Here is a 12,756-nt window from a genome sequence, read left to right on the forward strand (position 1 = left end):
TCAGCAGTCTCACACTCAGCATAATTGACACATGGAGGGATGTATAAAGAGAAAGCTCATCACTAAGAAGGCAGGTTTATAGAGAATGCAGATGGAGTGACTCCTTGTATTTTATTTAAATGCAATCTCTCACACTTGCAAATGTCAGAATATACTAATTTATATTAGCATATTCATAACCTAATACCAGAAATATCATAATATAGGGAATTATCTTGTTTCTAAAGTTTCTTAAATTATAGAATTTAAAAATTAATCTAAAAATGCTTTGGCTGTACAAGAATTCTTGACTTTAGTCAATGAAAAATTCAAATGAATTAACAAATATATTTCTTCTAAGTAAATATTTGAAATTTGGTAATCAATTTGTGACTGGAAAAACAGTATTTCCATTCTGCAGGAAGCCACCTTGCTTTCAAAAGATACTTAGAAACTATGCAAGTTTTCAGGATGCTACCCCAGATATACTCTCTTCTGCATCAATACACCTTCATTTCCATGAACACAATATTCTATTTAACTTTCAAATGCTGATAAATATGTGAATTTTAATCATAATTCTTCAGCTTTCCCCCCCCCCCAGTTACGAAAATAAGGACCTGTGAACCTACTGAAGGTACTGGAAAGCATAAAAGGCTTAAATTTGCTTTAGCCAAAATCCTCACAGGTCACACTTTGTATACATCACCAGTTTTAACTGTTTGGTCTTGAATACAAAAAAAGGCAGTTAAAGGGTTGGTTTGGGGTTTTTGGTTTTGTTTTGGTTTTTTGTTTGTTTGTGATTTTTTTTTTAGTGTATGAACAAAGTCATCTGACCATATTTTGATACCTCAAATATCTTTCATTAGATTGCTCTAATATTCTTTAACATTGCCACTTTTCAGATGTCATCATATATGAGAAATTAAGTGCATAGTTATTATAAACACAAAATACTGATTCATATTTATAAAAATGGAAATGACATTTACACAGATGCATCATATACCATTTATTTTGATATTAGACCACAATTAAAACCATTAAATTCTGTGAAGCAGGACAGCCGTTGCATAAAAAACTGAAGGCTCAATTTTTTTTAATCCAGAAAAGGATGAAGCAGAACTAAAAATATCCCATCATAATACTATGGGTCAAAACTCAACCACCAGCCAAGACTCTCTCCCCTAAAATAATGTGGTTTTATATGAGGCAGTGGAAGGACACGAGTGGTTCTGCCTTGTATATGGCTGGATGTAGTCCTATGATTTTAATTACAGATTTTTCTTTTATCATTGAATATTTTAATTACTTTTAACAGAGAGTTAAGCAGGAGAACTGAGGTGATATCTGTAGGCTAAATCTCTCTTGGCCTGCTGAGTGCTGACTGGGCTTTCTGCCCTGAGCTTGGATAGATACTCATTATATAAAGGTATATCTTAACAGGTTTGATTAAATCATCAATGAGTTCTGGAAAACGCCCCATTTTACTTTGTCCAAGCATACTGAGGAGCAGCTGGAAGGAAAATGCAGTCTTCAGACAACGCAGGATAAGAAGCAGCCATGGACTGCACTGGGTTTTTACTGCTGTCTCTGCAATTGGCTGTGGACAACCCTGCTGCCATAGCTGTGTATCATCCCCTTCCCGAATAACGATCCTGTACTCCACGTTTGACAAACAGGAGGTAAAAACTCAACACCACAGATCACTGCGACTTGTGTTCTGCAACTAACCACCACGTCATCCCACTTATTGGTGGTATTTCTGCATTTACCATGGCTAAACCTAACAATGATAAACAATTAATCTGAAAACCATGAAGTTCTATTTTGTTTCTATCTGACTTTAACTTTTATTTTATTCTATCCTATTGGTTGGATATTTAGTTAATAGAAGAAACTCAAACAATGTTTTCTATTTTGTCCCTCCAGGCCATGGTTTCGGATCTGAGGAGGTCCATTTCAGACATGTGAAACAGATGCCTTCAAGTGGCATTCCATGGTACTGGTCCCGCAACTGCTGCCCAAATGAAGACACTGATGGTTTTTAAGCACAGTTGACTTATGCATGTATCACTTAATTCAAGAAACAAATATGCTTTCTAAATTCTGAGGGCTGTTCAATTCTGAGGCTACTCAATCTAAATAAGATCCTATTTCAATTTCTGAAAATGGACGAAAAAAAGCTATTTCTCATTATGCTTTTTCATTAGCAATGAGTGAAACTACAAAAATAACTGTTTTGGCTGTACACTCAATTGAGTAACATTTTCTATTGTATATTTGCATCTGTAATAGTTTGGCTTCTTAAATCAGAAGAAGGTTCCTTTTTTCTGAATTCAACTAGACTGAATATAAACTCACAGAAGAGAACTCACTATATTCATACTTTCCCTCTTTTTTTCTTTTCCTTTTTATATCACCAGTATTCCCTAAAATGATAATATACTATGAGAATGAAGACACCTTAGACCAAGTTCCGAATCCTGCATTCAAGAAACAAGTTTGGGTGCTGGAAAAGCCCAAATTTGGTATCCCAGCTCTGATAGCAACTCCTTCTCATCTTTAAGTGTATCACAACTGCTCAGGGTGGGATTCAGCTTTTATGTAAGCATCTAAGAACCACCTCTGTTGTGCCTGGTGTGCAAAGACCAATCGAAGACTGCATGGAGCAGCAACTGGAGGCCAGGCAGGAGACAGACATTAAAAAAAGCACTACCTGCTTACAACCAGGCACCTGCATCCATCTTTCAATTCCGTATTCCATTACAAAAAAACCAACAAACAAACAAACAAGCAAAAAAACCACCACCAAACCCAAACTTTTTAATTTTTCACACGACAATAATTTTGAAAAGAAAAGCTAACATTTTGTATGTGGATGTTAGGAATTCAAAGTGGTTTGCAAGAGCTAAATCTTCTTAAGTATAGTATTAAAATACGTTTAAATGGACATTTAGCTCTATATTCTCAAAGGCAAAGATGTCCAGGGAGGTCAGTCACTTTTAGGGATCGATTTTTGATAACGTCACTTGACATAGATTTTAGTGGAAGCTCAGTTCTGCATTTAATCCTTAACGTCTATCATCTGCTAGATAAGATGTATACAAAACATCTATATAAACCATATGGTCCCGTGAAAACGTGGAACTGAACTGAATGAAATGCAAGCTCTTGCCTTTTCTGAACACATCTGTTGCTGTGGCTTCTGACAGGGTAGCACCAAAAGGGCTCCCACATACGCAGGACATAAGGCAGGAAGCGTTTTGCACATGCTGTGCTAGGCTGTAATTAGCAGATTCAGAAGCCACCTGTCACGGGGCCGAGCGGCACACAATTCTGGGGGACGGGCTGGGGGAAGCAAGCCGAGTTTTCGGTAGATGTGAGGCATGCCCCGTTTCCTTTGCTGACAGCAGTGAAATATCTCCTTCCTTCTCTCACTTCTTCCTGGCATACCCGTTACACAGGTCTCTGCTACCAGATTACCGGTCCTCTTCACACTGGTGACGGGGGACTGCTGGGTGCTAACGTTTAGGCAATTCATTATTTGCAAAATTATCCAGAGCTGGAGGAGAAATCTGAACTGTTCCTTCTCAACATACTTCTGCTGCACATACAATTGAACCCTGTCTTCCTTTAATCTAAAAAAACCCCCAAACAAACCCCAAACAAATCATGTTGGGACTTCTCTAATTACATAATCAAACATGAAATTTTTACTGTGACATTTTTGGTATTTGCAATTATGAACTTCTGCAATACACACAGAGTATGACAGAAAATCATTATGCAAGTTCAGAAGTGATGAGCTTCTACCCTTTTTGGCACATTTTAGCTTCGACAACAGTCAATTTTTCCCTCATTATAGATAGCAAAAGTAAAGATATCATGAAAAGGCCACTTAGAAACAAAACAAAATAGAGGAATGCAAATTTATATCGGAGTTACAGAACTGCCAAGAATGCTCAGAGCCTACTAATCTTCTGTTTATTACTCGCATGTTCTCCTCTTTGCCTCAACAGTGCATATGCAACACTGAAAACTTCCAAAAGCGTATTTTAAAAACTGACTTTGAATACTGTGAGCATGAGTCAGACATAATTTACATGGCTGAAATTTCACTAAATAACTTTGAAATTATACCACCATAAACCTTGTCAGGAATACTTATTTTCAGCTTCTTCATGTATTCAGTTACTGTAATCCTGAGCCCTCTACCAACACGAATAAATTTAACGTTATATTACGAGTGACGCAAGGCTACCATCAGTTGCTTTTTAAAGCACAGATGCAGAAGAGTGTGATCAATACAACAGCACAGAGGAAGCAAGTGACAGCGCTGAGAATACAGCTCAGCCATTTGAGCCCCGGACCTTTCACCACAGACCATATGCTCCCCTGGCATCCCAACATGTCTTTAACAATCAGACAACCTTTTCCCACACTAATTTTGTTTAGCCAGACTGCTCCAAACACACCTCCTTTTTTCAATTAGCCACACAAACATGAGAAAGTTGTCACAGACCCCTGATGTCTGTTAATGACGCACCGAAGAAAAGGGCTCAAAGCTCCAAAAAAGCTCTTCCTTCTGGAAGACCCAGTCAAGCTTGTGGGTTGCAGCAATGTGGAGGAAAAACGTTCAGAAGGAATTTGCATCGTGATCTCTCACAATTAACTCCTCTGAGCCTCATGCATGATGAGACTCCTTTCCTCTTGCACGCTGCCCTCTCTGCTCTTGCTCGCTCCGCAAGCGTGCTCTTGTCCAGTGCTACACCAGAAAGAGTCACTAAAAAAAGCCATTCGCCACCTGACAAAGCGCTGACATCGCTGCAGATCATACAGCAGTGGCTTTCAAAAAGCATCAGAGAAAAAGAACTTGTGTCCCTCTCCAAAGAGCAACCAAAAACTCCGCTGTCCCGAGGAAAATTATGGAGATATGACAAGGATCCATTGCCCTCTAGTGAGGTGCAGACAACGTACATTCAGATGGCAAACTTCTATTTTTTAAAAAAGTTCTTCTCATGCTAGGATAAGCATGCGTAATACTCACCTGTACAGAAGAGGAAACCCAAGTAATAGAAGATATTTGTAAAGGATGAGCTGACTCTGAAGACTTGAAGAAACGGCAGAAAACTTCTTTTTTCTTTTAAAGAACAGATGTGTTTTATTATCTACCATAAGGTAACAATTAGTATGGCGCTCAAAAGCAGGCAGACAAACCTGTGGAGATTAAAGTCCTTCATCTGATGACCATTCACTCTTCCAACAAACTCCATTCAAATGGACAAAGTCCATTCAAAAAATTACCAATTTTCTATCTATTGAAAAAACAAAACAACACGTATTCAAGTTTGGACAGATTTGTTTTGGCCAATCCACACTGACCAACCTATATTTTGATACTGTTGATTTCATATTTTAGTCTTTGTAACTGAGTTGTACTTGTTGGTGTACAAGCTTAATTTTACTCAGTGAAGACTAATGCTTAAAATACATTAAAATAAAAACCAGCAGTCTCATTCAGTATCCTAATCACCAAAAAAAGCGGTTATTCATTAAAGCATTAATTTCCAGAGATGCTAAATAATCTTACTTTGAGACTATTTTTTTTCAAAACTTTGCTGACATCTGATATTATTTAGATAGTACAGTGACAACCATGCAAAACATATTCTGCTTGGAAAGTCTTTTCCTTAGATTTAGATCCTATTAATTAAAAAAAAGTCTCCTGAATTGTCCTTCCTTACTCTATTTGTAGCATAAAAATTATAAAGATCACCAAAAGTTAACCTTACGATTTTTTGCTGTTAATTCCTCTCACGAATACAGCTATGTGCATAATTACAGTATACGTACTCACCTAACATCTTCGTTTAAAATGGTGTTGAGTCCAGGTTCATAGTTCTACTTAAAGAATGGCAACAAAAATTCACCCTCACCTTTATTAGACCAATTCATGTTTGTTCTTCTAGCTCTGGCAAGGTAGTTTTCACCTGCTAAGTTCACCACTTCATCCATGAATGGAACATATGATAAACCCACGAAACAACATGGATATAATCCTCACACCTCCTAAACCTGTTTCAGAATTCCCACTAAACTAATCTACAAGTTCCTGTTTCCTTCTTCTGCTGACGTCCTCTTGCCAGTACACACAAATCACTAACAAACTGAAGAGTATGAATCTCGTACATGACCGTAGCATAGACGGAGGCTTGCTACTGCTAATAAAGTTGGAAATGCTTATCCGAGCCATGCGCTCATATCGTTGCCACTTTATCTTCTAGTTCTGCTCCAGGCAATGTTAACTAATAGCTCAGAAAGTCAGTAGCCTGCTTGTACTCCCTGCCCATATCAGTATTAGAATATCAACAGGAAGCTTTAAGTGAGCTCAGAATGTTTGCCCCTTCTCTTTAGTACTTTATTTCTCACTGCATGTAGACAATGTTCATTCCTTCAGTCATGTAACTAATCCTGAAGCAAAAATCGGTATATGACAATTACTTAAATATCTTTTTACACTGATACCTTTATAAAGAGTTGTTATATACGTAGACCAAAAAGAGTTTAATTGCTGAACAATGAAGGATGAATGTAAAGCAGCTACACCAGTGATAAATCCTGTTCTTCGAAGATTAAATTAGATATGAATAACAGCAAGAGGACACATCACAGAACCTTCTAAAAATCTCTTTTATTAGACTGTAATTCAGAACAGAAATAACATAATCTAGTGTTCAGAGACTACAGCACGAAGAGACTTCTAATCCCAATTCTGACACTGACTCGAATAAGTCATTTAATCTCTCTCAGCTGCCACTTGTCAAATGACGTATTTTTGTCTTTGACTCTTAAGTCATTATGAGGATACACCAGTAGATCCAGCTTTGAAATCATAAAAAAAAAAAATTGTAAAAGAGAAAAAAAAAATTAAGAGCTCTGAAGGTATCATAAAATAAAATCATTAGAGCAAAGGATAAGAACATAAAGCTTATCAGGATGGAACTGGAAGAAATATCCATAAAAAAGACGTTAATGACTGTTGCTATCTTGTATTTGTGTTTAAAAATAAAAGAAGAACAAAGTGAGCACATTTGGTGCTCACAGCTAACACTAGGGACAAACCTTTATCTGTATTTTTTCAGGTAACAAAGAGAAATCCATTATAAATGATGAAAAACATGGAAGTTGCTTCTCATTTCAGCCAAAGATACATTGGAGAATACAAAAGATCTGAAGAGTTAAGTGTAAGAAATACGTACAAGCAAGGTATAACGCTCAACACTAGCAACTAATACCATATCTATTCCAGTCAAGCACTGGAACAAGCTACCCAGGGAACTGGTTGTGGCCCAAAGTATGTCGGTGTTCAAGAAGTATTTGGGTAATGCTCTTAGATACATGATTTAACTCTTGGGTTGCCCTGGGTGGAGTCAGGAGTTGGACTCGATGATCCTTGTGGGTCCTGTCCAACTCCAGATATTCTACAATTCCATCATCTATCTTAAAAGCACTAGCAAAAATAATGAAATCTAGAAAAGCACAGGCATTAGTTGCTGAGAAAGTGAAGCTGCTATTCTTACTCATAGATTTTCCAAACAGCATGAAATTGAGATGTTTGTCTTAATTTTCATGTTGCCTGCAGTCCCCTGAAGAAGAACCCAGAACTGTTACCTCTTTTTTTTTCTGCTGTTGCTTTTCCATTCAGTGAGGTCTGAAGCAGAAAGCAACGGTTCTGTTCGTATTCCTGGAAACTCTACATTGCATTGGCTCACATTTTAAAGGTTATCTGTAAAACCAAAAGAGTTCAAAATTGATCTTTTCAGGCTAATACGTACTCCTTTGTGGATGGGGCTTAAGCTCATGAGAACTTCCACTGTTTGAAAAGAGGGAATAAGGAAGCACTGGTTTTGAGCTTCTGCTCATAGAGCTTCTAGTCACTTGCCCCTGCTTCCCTCCCCCAGTTTTTTGCCTTTATATGCAAAAGGCAGCCCTGGCATCCCAATATAATCTGGCCAATATGAATTTCAACATTAGCATTGTTTCGTATGATCTTTTCTCATATAAAGTATCCTTTACATAATGTTTAATTAAACACGTGACTACAGAAAAGAATTCAGATTTCCCCATTCCAATATTCTACAAAATTATTCCTCTACTGGAACATCTAGATAATTTATGTAAATTTACAGTCAATTTATTCCATGTACCACTGGTAAACAAATTAAGGTAGAATTTAATTGCTTTTGTCTCTTCAGCTCAGAATTGCTTTTCAGTGATATTTATCTGAAATTATGATCTACAAAGAAAATAAATTGTAATTGAGCTTATAAAATTGATCATATTTAGAAGTTGACAACTGTCACATTTATTAATCTGAATTTTAATTCCCAGGGAAGAAGCATACTTGATCAAGTATTTCTGCAAAGAAGGCTATTTTTATGCTGTCTCATGTTTCCTGCAGTATTGTACTTGCATACATTTTTCCAGAGTTATTTATTTATTTATTGCATTTGTATAAACAACTATTACTCTTTATTCCGAAGCATACCAGAACCCTTTTTAAGCAACCTTTTTCCTAGTGAAATACAAAATAATCAAATCTTCATAACACCTGAGCCATAACATTGAAAAAGAAACAAAACTGAAATAAAAAAAAAAATCCTTAATCATTATTATATAATGCATACTGCCTCAGCAGCATTAGTACAAATCATTTAAAAATCCTAAATACAAGTATTAGTGTACAAATTAACAATAACCCATCTGGCTTGCATTATCTAAAACAAAGTTTGGATCATGGTAAGTTGAAAAATTATGACAACGTGAACTATGCATTCCTGAAAGACCTATACATTTTCAAAATTCCTATCTGCTGAAAACATATCTTACAGCTATATGAATTACACACGCAAAATCCTATACAGGTATCAGACACCTCTGCTCACATGTTTTCTCTGTGAAGTAGCTTTAGCAGACACCCCCCCACACTTTTGTATATTTTAAACTGAAGATACAAATAAGGAATGAACGTCCCAAACTGGACAGTTAGGTTTTAGGTTATAATTTGTACCTGAAGGCCTTCCCTTCCTATTTGCTTATTTTGAGATTTACAGCAACAGAAATGCATTTGAATCTGGAAGTGAAAGTTTGTTTTCTTTAAGGAAAAAAAAAACGTGCAGACTGGAGGATGGGAAAGGAAGTAGGCGAACAGAAGAATCTCTAGGTATTTGCCCCTGTGAATATGAATGGACTTCAGTAAAACTTAGTCATTTTTGCTTAGAAATTATTTTTCTTCTTAGGACATAATTACCATAGCTTAGAATTACTGTGTATTATACACGTGGGCATGAGAAATGCATTCGTAGGCTTGGGACTTGCACCCAGAGTGTTCAGAGAAGTCCATGCTGGGATATAACGATCCTGACCATACAAAAGAGGACGGCTCAGGCTTTCAGACAAATCTACCTATGCTAAGACAATGGCATAATTGACATCTTGTAATTAAATATTTTATGAACATATGCATTCACACTAATTTTCCAGTTTCCTAAAACCAGGAAAGTGCTATTTCTTCTATTTGCTAAACTTGGGAAGAATTGCAGGAATAAATTCCTAGTGTTATCAGACAAAGCAGCAAAAAGCATTTTCCTCTGCCCTAAGACTCCAGATTCACATTTATGCTCCCTTCTTTGGGGTGGGGAAGGAGAAGAGGGAGGACTTGCTGGGTAGAGGAAATCAAACTTCAGGTACGCCTGCACTGCTAACACAAGGGTGTAACTGCAGACAGACGGACAGGCATGACCTACTTTTAATCTCCCTAGCTTGGGTACAAACAGCAATGAAAAAGGCAGCAGCCAAAGAGCCTGTGAGAGTGGCTAGAGCATGTTGAAGCCTGTGCTGCTGCAGCTTTATTGCTTTTTCTACCCAAGCTAGTTCAAAGTATGCCTAAATATGCTGCAGTCACACCTCTGAGGCCCACACCTGAATACCTGTTGCCATCTCTTCTCCCAATAACCAGATGATCATTAAAGAAATAAAGACTCTACAGAAGCATAGCAGCGGCAGGCTTCTGGCAGACACACGCACATTTCCAAGCTAGCGTGCTTCTTACAAAGTCACTTGAGCACTCGGCTGAAAATAGGAGATCTGTCTCCTAAAGGCTCGTGTCAGAGCTTTTCTCTTCCTATTTGCTTTTGAGACATGGCTCTACTCTCCACGAACTAGCAAGAGCTCTGAAAAAAGCAGAAAGTATCTGGCAGCTTTTTTTATATTATACTTCTCTCCCATCCCCAGCAATGATCCTATGCACAAAACACGTAACTGCTGTCTCCTCCTGATGAACTGTGCACTGACAAACAGTGAAGAATACCAAGATGCTTAAGCACTTTTCTTAAAGCATTAGCACAACGTTAACATTTTGGGGCCAGAAAAGTCAAGAAACTAGGAGAAGGAAAGACAACAGGGAAGGAAGAAGCCTTAAAGTTCGGTAAGTCTACATAGGGAAAATTAAAATTAGTTCAATGCAAACTTCACTGTTCCTGAAAACATCATCGGTTGTTTGGGACAAAGCTCTCCCCGTTTACTTGTTCTGTCATCTTAATACTACCATGGAAAAGACCAAAACCAGGCTGATGTGCTGTTACACCAAAGCCTTAAGAATTGTGTCTGTCTGCAACATCTCTCTCACAGGTTACGACAACAGCCACAAGAAATTTCACGTGGGCCAAATCTGAGATTACAGTTGCATGACAGATTGATAGGGAACTGCCATGTTAACAAGCTGGCAATATGCAGACCAGGGCAAACAAGGTTGTTTTTAAGTAAATGCTTCATAATAAAACCATCACCTATTCTTCTCCACATGGACTGAAGAAGTACTTGCAGTAGCAGTGGACAAGAATAAGGACACTCTATGCCAGTAATGACAGCAGTATTCATTCAAGTATTCTAAAAAGACAGTTCTAGGTAAATAAGTGATCCAGAGGAATTTTTATAAGGTATTTAATAAAACCCAGAAGGCGGATCAATGAGGATTACTTCATTAACATGTCTGAACTTTTCCCTCCACAAGGAAAGTAAACAAACTACCAAGCAGTAAAATCCCTCCAACTTTATTCCTTAGAGAAACAAGAGAAACCTGCTCAGGTATACTTCATCTCAATGGAAGTGTATTTACAAAAAGTCCTCATTCGGTCATTCATCCAGTGGTATATGTTTCCAGCTTAATAAGAGACCACAGCACAATACCAAGTAACTACTGTGAGTTTTTTAATTAGAAGTATGGCTATGGTTAAGAATCAGACACGCCAGGTAATAAAAAGCAGTTGCCACACCTTCAGTTTCAGAAAGGTTCTGGCACAAAACTTCTCTGGGTTTACAAACACATCTTCCAGATACACTTGCAATGTCTCTTTCCTTTCCAAATTGTTGGTCTTTATGACAAATTCATATCTGTGTGTTATACAGTACAGAACACGCGACTGGCAACCGAAAACTCTTGTCAGGATCTAAACGTCTCTTGTCACGCAAGTACATTACCTTATGACTCAAGGTGATGACAGGTGAAGTTATTTACCAACGGCAATGACATCACACCATGTTTGCATCCAGGCTTTGCTGGGGAAAAGGAGGAGGCTCGGGTGGCTGTGTCGCAGTCCTGTGACACCCGTACCCGTAACAGCAATAAGAAAGGGCAATGCGTGCAGGATACTGTGTGGCACCCATAATGTGTCTGTGTTCCTCATTAAGCTGGAGCACAGCCCACTGGCATGTTTTCTGCAATGTTAGCGTTCACCCAGATGGACGTGGAGACATCTTTTCAAACACCTTAGGCAAGCCCGACTGCCACAGAAAATTAAGCCTTCTTTATCTGTGAATTTACAGCGAATGCAAGTCAGAAGAACCTACTGCATCCTCTGTTGGGAACATTTGAAACTTCTAATATGTAGGTGAACTTCAGACACAGTCTTGCAGAATCTCTTAAAGAGAATAACACAAATAGGTATTCTGGGCAATAAATACTAGTGTAGGCTGGAGAACTTCCCTCCTGCTTCCTCAGTAGTTTGCAGTTCAAGTTGTAATCCAAAGTCGGACATTCGTTTTCCTCTATATTTTCCTACAATAGGCAACAGCAGCTTTCTAACACTTAAAACCTCTGTACAACTCCTTTCCTATACCTGAACAGTACTACCATCGGTAGTAATTTTTTGAACTGCAGGTGGGTACTCAGCCACCGTTTTGTACATGCATCCTGATTTAAGAAAACTTTCCCCTAATACTTCTTTTGCAGTAAAAGGGTTTTTAAAAGGAAAAATTCCAAATTGAGACAACCTACTTTAATGCCAGAAAAACTTTCTGAACTGTACAGAAAAAGACAGAGATGAGTAATCTACTGTCTGTGAATATCCACACATAAAATAGAAAATGTGATACTATCACTCATCTTCTCTAATACAGACACTGTCCAGCTTGACCACTGAAGCCCAGGAGGTGTTTGGGTGATGTGGTAAGGTCTGTTATCCTGGATACATGCCAACACAGCATACTTCTAGGTCCACAGCAGCCTGGGGCATCTTCCTTGCACCCTGCTGAGTGGTAAGACATGTCAAATGTTTAGGCTGTCTTCTGGAACAGGCTAAGGATGTCCAGGAATACAGGGCAGCTACAGGGAGAAGTAACAAGGAGGTACTTGCAAGTGCCTGGTTTGAGATGCATGGATTACAATGTGGAGACTGCTTTCCCAAAGAGCCGATGGATGGAGAAAGGCTGCTTCTT

The sequence above is a fragment of the Phaethon aethereus genome (assembly GCF_964289735.1).
Source record: "Phaethon aethereus genome assembly, chromosome: 6".
In the NCBI taxonomy this organism is placed as follows: domain Eukaryota; kingdom Metazoa; phylum Chordata; class Aves; order Phaethontiformes; family Phaethontidae; genus Phaethon; species Phaethon aethereus.